Source organism: Peromyscus californicus, unplaced genomic scaffold, assembly GCF_007827085.1.
Source record: "Peromyscus californicus insignis strain IS unplaced genomic scaffold, ASM782708v3 Scaffold_1__1_contigs__length_55948999, whole genome shotgun sequence".
NCBI lineage: Eukaryota > Metazoa > Chordata > Mammalia > Rodentia > Cricetidae > Peromyscus > Peromyscus californicus.
This window is the reverse complement of record NW_026294492.1, coordinates 2509066-2529365: the sequence shown is the minus strand read 5'-3', so window position 1 is coordinate 2529365 and position 20300 is coordinate 2509066. Positions and strand designations below refer to the sequence as shown.

Here is a 20300-nt window from a genome sequence, read left to right as displayed (position 1 = left end):
CTTCCCACTCCCCGCTTCTATGCTCTGTGATGCGTTCTTTGTCATTTTCTTGTCTTTATTGTTGTTCAGAGCACTGACCTGCGTCCACATTAACAAAGCTAACCCTAGATTTTGTTTCTTTGAGGTTGCATTTCATGGATAATCTTTTTTTTTTTAATCTAGGGGTTTTGTTTCGTTTTCCAGACAGAGTCTCTCACTGAACCTGGAAGTCGTGGACTTTCCAGATTAGCTAACCAACGAGCCCTAGGGATCCTCCTGTCTCCACCTCCCCAGTGCTAAGATTACAGGCATGTATACCATGCCCAGACTTTGATGTATGTTCTGGGGGGTCCAACTCAGGTTCTCATGTTCCCATATGACCAACTGAGCCATTTCTCCTGTCCCCAATGTTCTTATCTGAATTTTTGTCTGAGAACTTTGCTTTTGAATAATCTTTACAGTCAACACACACACACACACACACACACACACACACACACACACACACACACACACGCTGTTTGGTCATACAATGTCCTCCCCTAACTTACACCTTTCCTCTGTTTTCCTTCCCTTCATCTTTTCCTCTCTGCCAACCTTTCACCATCAGACTAGCTGTGGTGGAACACACTTGTGTTTCAGACCCTGAAGGGGAAGGGGAAGGATGAATAACTAAGGGGAGGAAAGTCTCGTGGGTGCGTGAGTTGTACACCTGCTGATGCAACTCATTTGCGCTCTTCCCACTGGCTTTCCAGAGCTACACGTGGATGGGTGGGTGCAACGTGCTCAAAACATGAACGGAGCCAAGCAGAGGCTAAAGGCAGCATGATGGCTGTAGCCTGCCAGCTACCAAGTGTCGGACATGGTGCTGTCTAAAAGAGGGTGGGGCTGAGCGTGCCACAGGCTAGAGGGACACATATTCTGGCTGGCACAGGAAAGCACGCTTTTACTCCAGAGCACTTGGACTCTTCCAGAGTTTGGACAACTTCCAGGATAAATTCAAAGTCATCACTTTCTAAAATAACTTATTCTTGTGGGTGATTATTTAATGGATTTGATATTATAACAGGAAATGTGAGATGTTTGCTCAACTCTTTGATACTTGGCATATCACAATTAAGGATTTGAAGAAGACAGCTAGCATTTGTCAAGCAGCCACTCTCCCATGCTCTGCCATGAGGGATACTCGCTGGACCCGCAGCATATTGTGGGTGGTGTTGTCAGGGCTGATTCAGATGGACGCACAGAAGCTCACAGGGGGCAACAGGATCTCTCAAACAATTTTTATGTAAATGACCGGGTAAGGACGGGAATCAAGGTTGTGCAGGATGCATCTAAAGCCTACACTGAGCTGAGCCCACGCCTTCTTCATTCAGTCCATTCTCTCTTAAGAGTGCTGCCTCTTGAGCTGAGATTTAAGCCCTGAATCTACTTCTGTGCAACAAGCCATTAAACTCTTTCAAGCCTTGGTTTTCTCCTCTATGAAAGGAAGACAATGTGCCCTTGTCCTAGTCTGCCCATGGGTCCCCCAACATGCAAACACTAAGTCGTCTCAGGAATACTGGACAGTGCTTTCCTGGAGATTCTCTACCCCATTTAGGGAACAGCACAGTTGAGCAGAATAACATGGTCCAGAGAAGATAACAAGGCCAGTCACTGGACATGGAAGAGGAGAATCACAACCCAAAGATCCAGCAAGAGAGCAATATCTATAGCTGTTGGTTTTACAGATCATTAGACATAACAGCAAATGTTATGCAAGAGCGTCTTGCCCAGATTGAAAAGGCAGAGGTGGAGGGCAGCCTTGTAATGGGCTGAGTGCCCATTGTCTAGGTCACTGTGTGGAAAGCTGGTGTGGAAAGGATTCTGCTGAAGATCCACCAGCAACAGACACAGCTAGCTGCTGACTGTCTCAACACAGAAGCCTGAACACCTCCTGAAGTCAGAGCCAAAGAGATGCCTATCAAAGTCCAAGAGGCATAAAGAACACCAAATAGTCAGGATAAGAAAAGAAACTCACCACATCACATAATAGTCAAAACGGTAAATGTACAGAAGAAAGAAAGGATATTAAAAAGCTGCAAGAGAGAAAAACCAAGTCACATACAAAGGCAGACCCATCAGAACAGATACTTTTCCAACTGAGACCATGAAAACAAGAACAGACTGGACATCAGTCCAGTCAGCTCATTTTGTGTTGGTCATCTACTGGTCGACATGGGGCCTCCCCTTAAGAGTGTTAAGCAGGGGGAAGGGGCTTGGTCCTGCCTCAACTGAATGTACCAGGCTTTTCTGACTCCCCATGGGAGAACTTACCGTTTTGGAGGAGGGGATGGACGGTGGGTTGGGAAGGGAGAACAGGAGGAGGATGGGAGGGGGACCTGTGGTTGATATGTAAAATGAGTGGAAATTTTTCTTAAGTAATAATAAAAAAAATAGCAGTTTGTTTCCCCAGTGAGACTCCCCTGGAGAAAACTAATTTTTCATTTGCAAGTGGTTATCAACTGGAGGTGGCTCTGGGTTAGGGACGGGGGCATGTGTCCACTCCTTTCAGCTCTAGGACCCCATCTAGTGCAGACCTGTGCATGCCCTTCTGAGGCACAGATGTTTTAACCCAACACAACATGTGGCTAGCAAGTCACTTTGTGAAGCCCAGTGACTATTATAGTCACATCAGGGAGATACTTGCCAAAGCAGACGTTGTCATCAGCTAGGGTGTTTGATAGGGTATACCAAGTTCTGTGTTAACAATGTTGACGGACTCATCTACTGATCACATTTTACATATCTCTCATCTTTCTGTCATCTGCCAATATGTGTGCCCATCATCTACCTACTTGCCTATTATCTGTCTGTCCATCTAATATGCATTCCTATGCAGAGGCTAGTGTTAGAGATGATGGTGTACAGCAAATGCTCACAAATGAAATTTAGTCAACACCTCCCCCCTCTGGATGTGAACACATTGACACACAATGCTACTGTATTCATCATTTCTCCCCAATACACAGAGCCTATCTGCCCCTGAAGAGGATCTCAGGATGTACCTTGATTGAAAAGTGCTAAATGGAGTGTGGCAGCTCATCAGGTGATTTTCAGCTCTATACAATGAAACATGTAGTTACTTGCTGGGGCATTGTGACCTGTCTCTTCCTTGGAACAAGGCATGAAACCACTAGAAGTTGGCAGAGCTGTAGGGTGTCCTGGCAACTACGAGGATTATCTATGGTGTGAGCATTGGAAAATCGAATCCAAAGCCCAGCAGACAGTGCACACTTAATTACAATTATAATTACAAATGTCACCCTTAGGAGGACGTCTGACATTCTAAACTTCTGTCAGGTGACCAAATGCTTCTTTATAAGGCTAGTTGGTCCTCATATCCCTTCATACACACCAGGGAACCCAAGTAGGGCTCACACAGAGAAACTTCTCTACAAAAGTCCTCCCGTATCCTCTCGGCTGAGTCTTCTTAGATCCTATACAGAACAAAAAAATAACATACAAGCACACAGTGTGTCACTACCTAGATACCTGGGGAGCTATATAATGTCAGAAGGAAAACTTAAGAAATGCACACCGGTTCCATCACACAACAAACACAGGCAGACGGCCTCGGGATGCACAGCTCACTCCTAGTGCTAGATATGCTGGGTGACTTTCACAGAAAATGTTTAAAAGGAACAAAGCAGGAGAGTCACCTCACACCTGCCACAGTGCCTCTGCCTCACACCCTGTCTCAGCTGCGAGCTAAGAGATTCACAGCTGGACATGCTTTTTAATGATGGAGAAACTTGCTCTGAAGAAGGGGGCAGATTGGCCAAGAGTACCACGGTAGCAGACTGTCAGCTGTAATTCCTACTCAAATCTTCTGGTTATAAAGCCTGCTCTTTACTCTGCCCCACATCTGCCTGCCAAAGGACTGGTCAACAAACTCCCAGAGGACTTAGCAGAGCATGAGGCCAAGGGTGATGTAGGTTGCCAGTAAGACACTAGTCTTCCAAAAAGGACCTGTGTGCACCAAGAGTGTACAAGGTGTCCTAACCAGAAGTACCCAGACAAATGTGAGCACTTGGTCCTCCCAGTGTGGCCAGTGTCCTGACTAAGAGAAACAATCCTGAAAACATTCTGCCAGGCCTCCAAAGGGATGCTGGAGAGTCTGTGTGAATCAAACTTGGGTGTTGCCTATCTGAGAAGGAGCCTTTGCCATGAAGGTCAAGATAGCATTTAGCCAAGGTTATTCAGAAAACACCCAAGTGGGGAAAGGGGTTTTCCCTATACTAACAAAGGTCAGATAAGAGTCAGAAGACACGTAGGAAGGGGAAGCCCTGCTGGGACCTCAGGCCTTTCCCCCACTAACAAGGGTAAACCAAAGGTCAGCGACCACTCAGTTAAGCCATCTCAGAGGAATCCCATTGCTGAGCTCAGGCTAAACATCCCCCCACAGTCCTCTACAGCTAAGAAGGTTCAGACACAGTACAGTTGATTCCTGGCCCAAGGTCACAAGGCAGAGAGGGACATTCAGAGAGTGTCTGGATGTAGTCTGATGAATCAGTACAGACAATGACCAAGTCATCTACAAAACTCAAGCTACGGCCAGAGATGGCCAATGCCTTCTTAAGTGGCCTATGCTAGCTCTATAAGACACACGTGTGAGCATCATTCTTTCTGGCAAGTACGAAGACACACAAGAATCCTATGAAACTCAGCCCAAAATGGCCAGGACATGAATCATGGCTCACAGCCATCCAGATCTTGCCCTTACTTCCAAACAAGGACCCACTGAGAAACAAATATTGAGGTATCCAGGACCATGTGATGACCCTGTTCTGATGCGATCCTGATTCCATCAGACTGACAGTCCCCACAAGGATGATCTGGGGCCTCTCTTTCTCACTTGCTGTGGGTCTCTGTCAAACGCAGGTGACAGTGGCCAGCCCGTTGGCTTTAGCAACTCCACATACACAGCCTCCATCCATCCCATCATGGGGCTCCCATTTACTTCTGCAGGTCTCAAACTGTCACTCAGGCTCCTGATCATCCTGGTCTCCAGCCATTTCAGATGAAGGGTACATAACCCAACCCACACTCACCTCACTGGAAGCTCACAGAAGGGAAAGTGTCAGTTCCTGCCACCCAGCACACGCAGCCACAAAGCTGGACTTGTGCTCCATCTCTCCACCTAGCCACCCACATAGCTCAGACATCACACCTGTGTGGTATACGGTACACACACACACATACACACAACACATGCACATCATACACAGGTGCATAAACATCCATGCATACTTCACATACTATAATCACGAACTCACATACATGACACTCATGTACATACTATACATCGTACACATAGACACACTATCCCATGACCCCACCCTCCACAGCCAGGTTGGAAATCACACATTTGCCCACTCACCTATATCCCAACTTGCAGGATTCTCAGGAAAGAGTAGTTCACTGAGAAAACATGTAGAGAAGAAATGAGAACCCGTAGCCACAGAACGAAACCTCTGACTGTTTCTCTCTTTTTGAATGTGTGTTTAAACTGCAGCATGGATACGAGTCTTCCTCTGTGCTTACCCAGTGGCTCTGTGCTGCAGGCAGCCCTGACACTCATCCACAGCACAGCAGTCAACAGAGGACCTTGTGCAGAATCAATTCGTCAAGAATGTTTCAGACATATCGAATTGGCCCATCTTGAAAGAAAGACAAAAGCTAGATATAGTGCCACATGCCTTCAATTCCAGGCAGAGGTAGATGGATCTCTGAGTTCAAGACCAGTCTGATCTACAAAGCAGAGTTCCAGGACATCCAGGGCTACACAGAGAAACCCTGTCTCAAAAAAAAAATTAAAAACAAAGAAAATAAGGTAGACATCCAAATCTGTTCTGCATGATACAGAACATGACCCATTTCCCAGCAGACGTTAGGGAGTCTTTAACTTCACATCTTTCCTGAAGGTTTAAAAAAATCCTATTTGAAATGGATTTTTGTTTTGTTTTGTTTTGTTTATTAACTCAGAACATTGAAAACATCAGAGGGAGATGAGATAAGGAACTCCCCAACCTTTACCTTCACTCCAAGTACCTCGGAATCCATTAGGGGCTAATCCTGTACAACCTGGAAGGCGCACTTTGTTGGTATAAGTTTCAAGCCCAAGTTCATGAACTGTGACCCTTCCCCACATTAGAGAGCCCAGGTAGACAAGCATCTGGACAGACAGATCAATACACGTCAGAAAGACAGGGCCAACGTGATTATCTACATTAATGGAAAGATCCACACAGATAAAGTCAGAACCACAAAACACTCAAACACCACTTTAAGATTGTACGTCTCAACTTTCCTTCTCTTCCCCAGGAATGACTTGAAGGGAACTGAGAGAAAATAGAAATACTGCTATCCTTTACAGGGAACTTCACACTGCCCTTCTCTCGGAGGTGCAAACAGCCCAGCAGCGCTGAGGTTTTTATTAATATTTTGGAGGCTTGTGGATCTGATTCTAGTCTCAAATGAGCCACTGAACTGGAGGCAAAGGCCTGAGTTCAAATTTTTATTTCTTTCTCTGGAAGAGAGAACAATTATCCCACCTTCCAAGCCAAGCAGGCACAGGGGACAGGCTTGCCTGTGACAAATGCAGGACCCTTATCTCATCCTATGTGTGTGGGCAGTGGTGACCAGCTGAGACTTGCATCTGGACACACAGTAAGTAAACTCCCTACAGCCTGCAACTTCACCATAACCAAGCCTACAATGGGTAACAAACTGGTACCTTCCCTCTCTGTCTATGGCAAACCCTGCTGTCTTGAGAATTTCTTGTACACAGTTGCCCTTGCCTTGATTAGACAGAGCTAGAATACAGACAGAAAGGACCACTGGGTACATCCTATCTGAGTCAGCTCATCGTGGAAGGAATTATTTGCATCTGAGGATGGTGAGGACACAGAGAGGGAGACTCTTGGCCAGGTCTAGATGGCCCAATTCCTGCTAGACCCAGCCCACACCCCTGGAGTATCAGTGTCTTCCTCAGCCCCAGGGTGCTGATAACCCGCACTGTTAGAAACACTTTGAGCCAGGCGGTGGTGGCACATGCCTTTAATCCGAGCACTTGGGAGGCAGAGGCAGGCAGATCTCAGTGAGTTTGAGGCCAGCCTGGTCTACAAAGCGAGTTTCAGGAAAGGCACAAAGCTACACAGAGAAACTTGTCTCAAAACAAACCAAAAAAAAGGAAGAAACACTTTGATCTACGTCATGGGCACTGGCATCAGAACATTGTGGTGTTGAGATACAGTCTGTATCTTTTATCATATATGCAAGCTTGAACAATGTACTCCACCTTCTTGTGCCTCAGTCTCCCCATTGGGGATCCCCCATATTCTGATACCATGAACACCACCAGATCTGGGGTGGGTGGCATTGCAGTAAAGAGCCCAATGGGTGCCAGTTATCATTTGTGGGCTCTCATGATGAGTAGAATGAAAAGTTCAAGTAATTACTACTCCCATTATGCTGACCTGGGACATCATGGTGTCCAAGCCCACAGTCTGAGTGGGAACTCCTGATCAGTGTCTCCATCAACCCTCACCAGAGAAGTTTCTTCCTGCAATAGATGGCACAGATGCCCACAGCAGGCCAAGGTTCAGATGCCCAGCCCTAAATGGGGTGCCTATGTCACACCTTCCATCCAAGGTTTGGGGATCCATGCAGAAGAGGGGGGGAAAGATTACAAGAGCCAAAGTGGGTGAATAACTTAAAGGAACCTGTGTTTCCTGGACACAACAGGGCAGCTGCCCACAAACTCATGGCAATTGTGACAGCACACACAAGATCTGTACAAGTTCAAACCAGACAAAATCCCAGCATGGCAGAGGAGTGGTGGGCACAAAGTCCTACCCCTAGCTGAAGAGCTATTGGCATTTGATGGATGCTGGGAGAGTCTGTTTTCTCTATTGGTGTGACTTCTGGTATATCAACCACACTCCAGGCCCCACACCCAAGAATAGTCAGCCAACACAAGTGGTCCTGGTTAGGAGAGAGAGAGAGAGAGAGAGAGAGAGAGAGAGAGAGAGAGAGAGAGAGAGAGAGAGAAAGGCATTCTGGGAAATGTAGTTCCCAGTGCAGTGTCTATATATATATATATATATATATATATATATATATATATATATATATATATATAGAGAGAGAGAGAGAGAGAGAGAGAGAGAGAGAGTGAGAGAGAGAGAGAGTAAACATAAAGTTGGGTGGATAGGATAGGGGGACCTGGAAGGTGTTGGGGAAGGGGGATGAACATGATCAAAATACATTATATGAAATTCTCAAAGAATTAATAAAAAGCATTCTTTAAAAAAAAAAAACCTTAATTAAGCTGTGCAAGAAGAGGAGAAGCCACATTGCAAATGGTTCCCGGGGGGTGGACAGTCTGCAGACGCTGGCCTTTGCTGCTGTAGGTATCAGAGCCTCGGAATTACTTCCCACTGCTCCTGTCCAGAATCATGTCATGGTTTCTCCTTTAGGGGAGGCAGCAGCCGTGCTGAGAAACTTCAGGCTAGGCAGCCGCAGAGGGCAGGATAGCAGTCTAAAGAACCTTGGAATGAGAGGGTCACGGTGCTGCGAGGCTGGCACTTCCATCTCAGCATCGTGTGCCCTTCAAACACTGCTGTGGTGAGCATGGCCTGTGTCTCTTTCATCCATGCACTCCTGCCCCTTTCTCAGCAGAGGAAGTATCCCTCTGCCTCTCCGTGTCCTTCTCAGACTTTCTGAGGCTGCTGTTCTTCCACATCTCCCTGACACCTAGCACCACGGGGCAGCCACACATTCTGGGACTTTGCCCTCTCACTGCTGGAAACCTGGGAGGTCAAATATGGCCAGTCAGGAGATGAATGATAGCACAGCTGGAGGGCTGAACCTGAGTTTACAGCTCTACCTGAAGAAAACGGCGCTCTATCCTTGCTCACTCCACCAAGCCAATGGTACTCTGTCCTCGCTCACTCCGCCAAACCTGGACTCAGGGCCACAGCAGCCATAAGAATTGATAGAAACAGTGTAGCACTTTGTGTGAACAAAGCTCTTGAAGCCTCCAACCCAGAGACTGCTTGGGGAGGACCCCTAGTGATCCACGGATTCAGGAGGATGGAGACGAGCACCCAGCCACTCCAGATCATCCTAAGTAATGGCTCCTGCCAAGAGGTCTGGATCATTTCTTTAGGGACAAGAGGAAAGTAGTGAGAATTCCCTCACTGAAAGGAGGCAGGCCAAGACTTGACAACCCTGGACGCAGCACCAAGCAACTGAGGGGTGCCCCGAAAGTCACTGTGTCTCACTGCCTAATGAAGCAGGGTCAGTCTCCTTGAGCCTTCAGAGACTTACACTTCCACACTGAGAGAACTCTGTTCAATTAGATAAGACTCCTTTCCAATGGGAGAGGAAAGCTGAGAATCGGCACAGCCATGGAGTTTGAACACACACTAACAGGTCCAGACTCCACCTCATGACTCATTCTGGCCAAGTAAATATCAGGAGAAGGGCTGAGGCAATGGCTCAGTTGTTAAAGCGCTTGCTGTTCAGGCATGGGGACCTGAGTTCAATACCCAGAACCCACCTTTAAGAGTCAAGTGTAGTGACCCAAGCTTGTAATACCAATGCTGGAAGGCAGAGATAAGTGGATCCCTGGGGTTCAGTGGCCAGGCAGCCTGGCCCCATCAGCAACTTCCAGGCCAGTCAGAAACCCTGTCTTTAAAAAATGGACGGTGTTCTGAAAAATGATGCCCAAGATTGACTTCTGGTCTCCACATGCATGCTATACATGTGTACATAAACACATACACACACCATGCTGCACAGCACAGCTGAGGACTGAGCAGAGGGATCGTAACTGTATTGCTTCTCCAGCCAGCCTTGTCTCCCACAAGAACCACAGTGACACAGAGGACAGGGACGAGAGGCCACTATAAGATTTGATTCCCACAAGTGAATCCTCTGCATAGATTGGCTGCTCCTTAGGACCATCTTCCTGGATGTAGGGACACTTTACGATGTGATTTGGCTCGTGAAGCCTGCTGCTCTGAGTCTGGGACAGGACATGGGATCGTGGTGTAAATGACAACATCAGGGGACACAGTGGCAAGCAGACAGACCTTCACAACTGCTGTGTTCTCCTTAGAACACTAGGTCCCACCCAGAGAGGTCAACACATGGAGAGGTGGAGAGGTGCGTGCATGCCTGTGAGCCTCTGGGGCTTCCCCATCCTCTGCTCACATGCTGGACACGCAGTCCTTTAGAACTCAATTTCTAATTGCTGCACTATACACAACCCAGAATGATGGTGAATTTATAAAATATGCAAATGAGGCAATCACAGAATGTATTAAAATTTTCCATTTAAGCTGTTAGTTAAGCTGCCCACATTTGTAAATGTAAACATTAACCCTCCAAGAAATATTTTTTAAAATTACAGTACGATTGGAAAATCCACAACCATGTGTAACAGGAGAGGGACTGTCACAAATGTGTCTCCTCATGGCCATAAAAAAAAATCTGTAGCATGGGTACTTCCTGTCAGCAACTCCCAGGGTATCTCCTCTGGGTCTCTGGAAAATCACTTTTGGCCTTCTGGCCTCCAAGAGAGGCAGCTGAACACATATCATCCCCTTATCTAGACATCAATGTCTTCAAAGATGATCATCCCCACATCCCTCAGATGGCACAGCACCGATCTTCCACCTTCACCTGGGAAGATTTTGCAGTGAAATGGATCGATACCCAGTGACACGCAGCTGGACTGGATAAAGTCAGATCATAGAAAGTTGTTGCATGTGCCGCTGTGGAAGCTTCGGCTTTCCGTTTCAGAGGCTGTCAGTACGTTTGTATCTTCTCCACTTCCACCCATGTTCGGATGGAGTCCTCGAGCCGGCACACATGAAGACAGGGATTCGATGCTGAGGGCGCAAGTCCTCAGACTACAGGAGCAAGACTGCTGTGGGGGAGTGCTGATGTGTGCGCCCCATCTGCCCCTGAAGAGCAGGCATGCCTGGGCCCTTCAGTCCAAAGACATCCTAGAATGCTCTCTTCCGGGAAAGCAGGAATGTTACCAGAGTCACTCTTAGGTGAGACAGAGAAAAACACAAACCTGCCTGCTGTTTCCACCCAGCATTGCCTGAGCTATTAGAAGGTGAGACTCAAGTGTACTGTTCTTGAGAATAGCAGGAAGACCGTGGAGAGCCAGTTCCCAGTTGCGTTGGGGTTGGGGTTATGTGTGGGGAGAACGCTTGCTCCCTCCTCACTCCCACCCCTTTTCCCTCTACTCCTCCTTTTTCCTTCCCCGTCCCTGTTCCTCCTCATCACTATCCCTCCTCTACCCCTCCCTCCCTGCCCCTCTTCATCCTCCTCCTCCTCTTCCTTCTCTTCTTTCTCCTTCTTTTACTGTAATCTCTACAGGTGTTCACTGGAAACAGCTTCAAGTTGTTTTAGGAAGTATGAAAGGCACAGGTAACAACTAACCAAAATAGGGGTGTGTGTCTGACTTCCATTAAAACCACAGAGCAAGAAAACCGTGCGACACATCCACATGCTGTAATAAACTCCATGGTTCCGCCGCTCATGTCGATAGTAAACATATGAGAAAGATTATATTAGGAAAATAAGATTATGATTTCAGATGGAGAAAATAGGAACGGTTTGGGAAAGGGCCTCGGTGATTCCTCCAAAGAGTGAGGCATCAACAGCCTCCACATGGAAGCTACATCTCCAGGCAGCACTGAGGACTCCTGCCTCCTCTTCAAGAGCCTGCCTGGCAGTTAGTAAGATGGGTAGGAAAGAAACTGCATCAGGCTAATACACACTGCACCCACAAGGCTTACTGTTCAGCATCTCACAGACAGTGACCGGGTGTAGAGGTGCAGGCAAGGCTGCCTACGCTATAGCACAGGAATAAGCAACCCAGTACATCACGAAGCTGCAGGGAGTCATAAGAAATCTACCTAATGTTGTCAAGAGTATTTTGCTCTGACAGGCTCTGTGTCCACTAATGACTGCATAATACTGTCAAACATTCACTATCAAATTTCATTCTTCCACTATTCGTTAGAAAGGGGCCCCTTTTGAAAGAGATGAAACTGAGGCTGTGGGGCCAAGCACCTCATTGGGTCACATTTGCACATATTATATAGCTCTGGAGGGAAAGGTATCCTGACTTGTCAGGAAATCAGGCTATACCTGAATCTGGGGTCTGGTGGGGAATGGTCTCCCCGCAAGATGTAGCAATCCTGCTCCTCTCCAAGAGAGTCTTAACAGCTGAGCTCTGCTCCACTGTAAGGGAATTTCCAAGCAGAGGTATCCATTTCTTCCCAGCTCCAGCCCAAGATATTACTCCTGCTTGGCTCTGCTAAGGGGGAAACCCCTGTAGAAAAGCAACAATGGGGGGGGGGCGCGGCGATGGCGGCACACACCTTTAATCCCAGCACTTGGGAGGCAGAGCCAGGAGGATCTCTGTGAGTTCGAGGCCAGCCTGGTCTACAGAGCGAGATTCAGGACAGGCACCAAACACAGAGAAACCCTGTCTCAAAAAAAACAAAAAAAAAGAAAGAAAAAGAAATGTAGCAATCTGCTCCAGTTCCAGGGAAAAGTTGTTACTTCTGCTCAGCTCCCAAGGGAGTTTCCCAGCCGAGGTATCAGTTGCTACTTCCGCTCTGTTCCCCTAGGGGAGCTCCCCAGCAGAGATTCTGCTCCATGCCAGTGATAGATCTTCACCCAAAACTCTTTCAAGACATTTATTTGGGAAGGAGTCCAGGAGAGTGGCCACCTCTGCCAGGGTGGAGAAGAAGAGCTGCCAGCTGAACAGGCATAGGACTTATACAGGGCTTCTTAGGGGTGGAGTTTTTCCAGGGAGATTTTCAGGGAGGGAATTGGTCGAATTTCCATCTCCTTGAGCTTGGGCAAGCTCAGATTGGCTAGATTTCCTGCTCAGGGATTGGTTGATTTTCTGCTCAGGGACTGGTTGGTTTTCCTGCTCAGGGATTGGTTGGTGTCATGTTCAGCTGGTCAGGAGCAGAGTTGGTTCTGGTTTCAGAGCCAAAGTGTGTTTCTTTTACTGGCCCTTGTTAGCCTTTTGGCTCTTGCTTTAGGGACAGATTATATTTCTTTCACTGCCTCTAGTTCCAGGGCCAAAGTGTGTTTCTTTGGTTCTGGTTTCATGGCCAAAGTGTTTCTTTTACTGGCTCTGGGTTCAGGGCCAGGGTGTGTTTATTTCACTGACTCTGGTTTCGGGGTCAGGGTGGGTTTCTTTGGCTGGCTCTGGTTTGGGGGCCAGGGTGGGTTTCTTTGTCTGGCTCTGGTTTCGGGGCCAGGGTGGGTTTCTTTGGCTGGCTCTGGTTTGGGGGCCAGGGTGGGTTTCTTTGTCTGGCTCTGGTTTGGGGCCAGTGTGGGTTTCTTTGGCTGGCTCTGGGTTCAGGGCCAGGGTGTGTTTATTTCACTGGCTCTGGTTTCGGGGCCAGGGTGGGTTTCTTTGGTTGGCTCTGGTTTCGGGGCCAGGGTGGGTTTCTTTGGCTGGCTCTTTTACCCCACAACACTCGGGCCCTGGTCTGTCACAGCAGAACCTTGACCAAGGCCTCCCCATCATGTAAAAATTCAGCTTTCTGGAAGTACCCTGTATGAGGCAGGGATGTGCACCTGGTAGGTCCCTCACTGCCTGCTCCTGAGAAGGTACAGTGGACCAAGTGGAGGTTCATGCTGCCCTGCTTTAAGCATCCCTATGAGGGTCCATGTTCTTCCCTCCACTGTGGAACAGCACAATATAATATGAAAGTGCTCTGGAAAGTCCTTAGGACAAATCCAGAAACATGCTTAGTACATCAAATGCAAATCCTTCATGACAAGTTTAAGTTCCACACAGTAGCCTGCCTCTTGCAATTTCATAAGATAGTGAAGTCAAGAAAATACCAGCATTCATAGAAGAAGAAGCTAACTGGGTGTCTGGTGGCCTCTAAGGAGCAATTAAGATCTGAACAGAGCATTCAAGTCTCCTGAACCAGTTCAAGCTTGCCAATCCCCAAGACCAGGAGAGCCTACGGCTGCCCCCTACCCCCACCCCTAACACAGATGACCTATTTCCAATTCAGACAGTGATGAATATTCAGTCAGGTAAATGTCATTGGCATTACCTCAATCAATACAAATGGAAACCCTAAGACAATCGATAGGCAGAGGTTGAACCCTCCAGGATACAGCTGGCTATAAATGGCAGCATCCCTCCTTTCTGCTTCTGACATAGTCAGGGATTCACAGGCTCCTCTGCTGGGTACATGCTACGTCTTCAAGCCGTGTGCACAGGGTGATGGGCTCTGTGTATGTGTTCTAACACTCTCAGCCTCCCTGAAGCCAGTGCACCTAGCCCTGTGCTCAGGAGTGAGCCTGGTTAAAGCCTTGTGACTGGCACAAGCTCTCAGAGTTTTGTCTTTGGCAAGTGATAAGTTTAACTGACTTGGTGGTTCTAGTTAAGAATGTGAGGGAGTATAGTCTCCATGACCCAGGACGGCATCCTTCAGCTACCATGGCGCTCAGCTAACACAAGAAACTAAAGGAGTCCTGGGTGATGGGTGAGGGTTCCATCAGTGAATGGCTTACTATGCAACCATGAGAACCTGAGATCAATCCCCAGCACCCAAATAAACATCTGGTGCTATGTGCACACTTGCTATCTCAGAACTGAGGGGGACAGAGACAGTTGGGGTCCTAGGGCTCACTGGCCATCCAGCATAGCCCAGTGAGCCCCAGATCCCGGTGGGAAACCCTGTCTCAAAAGGACACTGTGGATGGCTCCTGAAAACAACATCTAAGACTGATCTCTTGCCTTCGCACAGATGCACCAAAAAATAATATACACACTCGTGTGTGTAGTGGATGATCACACACTCACACATAAAAGTGTGCTGAGAAATAGAAGCTGTGCAGAGCTAACTCTTTGGACTTGTTCTGTGCAGCTCCAAATCGCTATACCAGGGCTAGGAGAGAGGTGTAGAGCTGGACTGAGGATCACCCCCTCATCCTAGTTAAAGGCTATAACATTGAGCCAACTGACTGAGTTGTAGACTGGTTTAAAAGGCAAGGGAGTCGGGCAGCTGCAGTTCAAATGGGTTTGGACAAGATTGGCTAAGTGGCTTGTGCACATATTTAACCCCTCTCTGCTCCCCACTTTTCTCATCTGTAAATTAGGGATGACTCAGAGTATCTTACAGAACAGTACTGAGGATTAAATGAAATTGTGGAGATAAAAGGCTTAGCCCAGGCCCTGTCCAGAGAGAGGATTCAGCTAATGGTGGCTTTCATTATTCACTAGTTTGAAATGTGTTTGATTCCAAACCCTCAGCTGCGATCCTTCTCATCCCCATTAGAGGACAGGAGCCGTGGTGTGTAACAGGCAGCCATATGTGGATCGGGGATGGGAAGGCTAGAGAGCAGCTAGCAGGTCTTCCAAGTGGACTCCAGTCACCAAGCCCTCCCCACTCAGATCGTAGATCTTATCCTGTAGGGAGTGGGTTAAGAAAACCCTCCAAGTGTTCCAGGTTTGCTGGTTCTCCTGGGGATGCCAGAAGCATTCAGAGAGGAGATGGGCAGGGGGTGCTTGGCAGGCTGCTCTGGGAAAGAAGCCATCAGCAGTCTTAACCAGCTGTGAACTCTGTAAGCTATAATAGTCACCAGCCTGACAAGACATGCCAATTGGTGAAATAGCGGCATGGATGTTGTGGGGGTCACCAACATCTTTCTAATTCTAATTAACTTAAGTCCTGACCCACAGGTGGGAACTGATGGCTAGTGCTGTAAACCTGGCCAAGAACTTGTGGCTGGGTAGATCTTAAACCCTACTACTATTATCTTGCTAAAGGGAGGTAACATCAAACTGTCTTACAAATACTTATCCTTATTCACATAGGCCAGAGCAACCCTTAATCACAGAAACTTCTTTATGCAGACAACAACATTTAATATAGAGATTCATAACTGGTCAAAGTGCAGAGGATACTTGACCGTGGAGGTCTCAGCTCTAAATGGGAAATCTGTATCATGCCCCCTCTATACCCCAAGGCTGAGGGAGCATCATGGGAGAGGAGTAGAAAGATTTTAAGAGCCAGAAGTCAGGAATGATTGTTGTGAAATTATGTCTTCTGGATGTTAACAAGACCACATGAACTCATAGCAGTTACGGCTGCCTGCCTAAGGCCTGCACAAAATTGCCAGGCAGTGGTGGTGCACACCTTTAATCCCAGCACTCGGGAGGCAAAGGTAGGTGGGTCTCTGAGTTCAAGGCCAGGCTCGTCTACACAGCGAGTTCCAGAACAGCCAGGGCTACACAGAGAAACCCTGTCTCAAAAGAGAGAGAGACCACCTGTGCAAGATCAAGTCAATCAACACTCCAACACGAAGGGGGAGGAGCTTACGAGCTCCCGCCCCTAGCGGAGAACCTATTGTCAGTTGATGGCCACTTGGGGAAGAAGGGTCAGCTCTCTTCAGCAGTGCGGCCATTGTGGGGTGCCCATGCTCATTGGAAGGTGCCCTCTCCTTTTAAGCAAATGGGTGACAGCAATTGTACTCAGGGGTGAAGAAGAAGAGGAGAGGAAGTTTGTAAGGAGATGTGAGAGATGAGGTCTAGGATGGATTGGAGATGGGGTAGGTACAAGGCACAGACATTGTTTAGTGCATGAAGTTGTCAAAGAATGCATTAAAAAGTTAAAAAGAAAAGGGCTGAGGACTGGAGCTGGGTCTGGGGCCTGGGAACTGGGAGCTGGGGGCTGGGGCCTGGGAACTGGGAGTTGGGGGCTGGGGCTGGGGGCTGGGGGCTGGGGGTTGGCTGGGTAGATGGGAACATTTGGTCTGAAGCATGAGGACTGAGCAGAAGTACCAGCACCCTCAAAAAACTAGGCTTTGATGAGTGTGCCAGTAAGTGGAGCATTGTGAGTCAAGACCTGAGCCTCCAAAAGGCTGGGTGACCAGCCAGCCTCGCTGAAATGGTGAGCTTATGATTCAGTAAGAGACCCTGTCTTAAAAATAAAGATGGCCGGGCAGTGGTGGCGCACGCCTTTAATCCCAGCACTCGGGAGGCAGAGGCAGGTGGATCTCTGTGAGTTCGAGGCCAGCCTGGTCTACAGAGCGAGATCCAGGAAAGGCGCAAAGCTACACAGAGAAACCCTGTCTCGGAAAAAAAAATAAATAAAGATGGAAGAGGAAGACAACTGGTCATGTGTACCTGCACACACATTCACACGTATAACACACACACACACACACACACACACACACACACACACACACACACACACATATACAAAAATGGAGATGAACTGGCTAAGCTCTCAAGGCCCGTCCAGCCTTTAGATTGTCCTTTTCTAGGTCCCAAGACAGAGCATGAAAGCCGCAGGGACCACGCACGAGTGTGACAAGCATAGCAATGGGAGCGAGGCTCGGCCCAACCCATCTTTTTTTTTTTTTTTTTTTTTTTTTTTTGGTTTTTCGAGACAGGGTTTCTCTGTGTAGCTTTGCGCCTTTCCTGGAACTCACTTGGTAGCCCAGGCTGGCCTCGAACTCACAGAGATCCGCCTGGCTCTGCCTCCCGAGTGCTGGGATTAAAGGCGTGCGCCACCACCGCCCGGCAGCCCAACCCATCTTTAAGACCCCTAAAGATACCTCAAGCTACCTTGAGGCACCCAAAGTACACAGGGAGGAGGGGAGGGGAGGCCACGTGTTCTGGGGCCATTTCATCAGCGAGGGCTTCAACCGAAAGCCCTGAGGCATTAAGAAATTTCTATTGGGACTTATAATTTCCCAGCAACTCTACATGGAGGGTTGGAAGACTGTCTGGATGACCACAAGTCGTCCAAAGGCCACAGAAATAACGTGCAGTGCAGTTTGATATCAGTGTCTCACTGCGGCCCAGTGAGAACCCAGCTTCCAGGGCCTCCCCGAAGGCACCAATCACGGGCAGGGATCCTCCCCAGTGCCTACTGTCGCCTCATATTACAGATGTGTCTAAAACCACACAGTCTCCTGGGGACCAGCGTTCACAGAATGTCCCTGTCTCTAAGGCAGGGTGAAAATAAATCTGCTGGTGTTCGTGAACGAAAACTAGGCGAGATGAAAAGGAAATAACACACACACAAAAAAAGAAAGAAAACACAAAGGCTCTGCATGTAGATTACAGAAAGGAGAAAAAAAAATACCCTGAATTGTGTGACTTCGGGGTCTTCTCCTTCCCGGGAGCACACGGGTTACTGAGGAGAAAGCAGCTCAGAATGGCAGCACCTGGACCACTTTTCCAGCCGCTTTTGTCCTCGCTAGGAGGGCGTGGGGGAGGGGAGAAGATCGGTCCGTGGGGAAACAGTGCCATCCAGTGGCCAACTTGTGCATCGCCCAACAAAACTAGCCAGAAGGAAAAAAAAAAAAAAAAAGCTTGGTGATGGTTTGTCAGTCAACTGACACTTGCCGGAGTAACCCACTTGTCAGACACGCCGGGCCAGATCATTAATATCACCCTTCGAACCAACAGAAATTCACACGCGCTCTCTCTCGTGTACACACACACACACACACACACACACACACACACACACACACACACACACACACACACAGAGTCAAACAGAAAACTGCCTGCCACCTCGGATGGCGTTCCAAAGTCTCCAAAGAGCCAACCACAGTGTGAGCAGAAAGTAGAACTCAGGGCCACTCTAGGACCCCCTACTGGCTGTAACCCAGAGACAACTGCTCCCAGTCATTCTGCAGGGGTGAACCAGAAAAAGGAGCTGCAAACAGCCGTATACACCAAACACAGAAAGGGTTTTTCCCGGTTTCTGTTTCAAGATTTCAGGTTTTATTTGTGCCTTGTTGCCTTCCGCCTTCATGAAGAGTAAATATACTTCCCTGGCTTCTTTATACACGACCCTTGAGAAAAGAAATCCAAAAGAAGGGATGGAAGGAATAACTCTTCCACTTGGGCTGGTGACCTTGAGTCCTCAGGCAAGTCGATAACCTTATGGATGATGAGTTTGTCTTTTTCTTCAAGATTGGGGTAAGGGCTAAATGAGACCTTGACTTTACTCTTTTTTCGCATTTGGAGGTACTGTTCATGTTCATGTATGTTCAGACCAGCCTCCAAGTTTGGAATTCTCACCCCTCATGGTGATGTTTCCTTACTTCCTTCCCCCATCCCCATCTGCAGTTAGGGCTGTAGGGTCCCCCTTGACAATCTAAAAATACTCCCCTCCTCCTCCTGAAAGGCACAGGCTTCCAGGATTTGCCACCAACCTTGGAGAGCTGTTACAAATTGCACTGGCTGAGATACTAACTCATAGAATGTTGTGGTCTCAGAGTAATCAATACGTACTATTTCATCTTAAATCAGATTCATCAAATCTAAGAGTTCCTTGCTCAAAATTATAGAGCCTACAATCACTCCCAAACCTGATTCTTTAACTACTTCATATGACCAGAAGTCAATTTTTAAATTAAGTTTTTCTTATATAATTAACCGATAGCTTAACTGACAGCTTCTAAAACTGTGGGTTATGATCCCATGTGGGGTCACACAGTTGAATGTGAGGGTCACAAAAGTTTGATAAGGGGAGGGTCCTCAACACACAATGACTGAAAATTAATCCAAAACCACATACAGAATCCAAGGTGTGGCTGGCAGGGCCGTCTGACTGCGTCCCAAGACCCCACTGTAGCCTTGATTCTGAGCACGCATTTCCCGGCATGTGGGATCACAACAGACTACGCCCATGAACAGTCCTCAAGACACCTCCACTTCGATTCAAGACCATTTGGATATTTTTGGGGGTGTTGTTTGATTGGTTGGTTTTGAGGCGGCGTCTCACTATGTGGCCCTGACTGACATGGAAATCACTATGTAGACCAGGCTGTCCTCAAGCTCACAGAGATCTGCCTGGCTCTGCCTCCCAAGTGCTTGGACTAAAGGCGTGCACCACCACTGCCTGGCTCAGATGCAATGCTGTGGTATCTGTAACACAAAGTCAAATTAACTGCATGTTTTTACTGTCTAAATAAAAGTTTCTTGTGCTTGTAGACACAAAATGCTTCCATTATGAAAAACAAAGATTTGTAATATTCCCTACGATTTCTTAGCATGTATCAAATGATTATATCTTTGGGTTGTATTATGTTAGAGAATTTTACTTTAAAATTTGCTAATCTGGGCTGCTGAGTTGAGTTGATTTGTTTTAACTATTCATTGGATTTGGGCTTTCAGTTAGGACAGAATTTCCATTTCTGAGAAGACTCTCAGCACACTTCAGCTCTTCAGTACTACA

The 20300-nt window shown here is 47.7% G+C and overlaps 1 long non-coding RNA gene across 1 annotated transcript in view; it reads right to left on the bottom strand.

The window, feature by feature from the left end:
• LOC128115265 (uncharacterized) overlaps nt 1-18299 on the bottom strand; it is a 57997-nt gene extending 39698 nt beyond the window's left edge. The window contains exon 1 of the long non-coding RNA XR_008220056.1: nt 18192-18299. This is a non-coding gene — a long non-coding RNA (uncharacterized LOC128115265). The remainder of the gene's footprint in view (nt 1-18191) is intronic.
• Between the last annotated feature and the right edge of the window lie 2001 nt (nt 18300-20300).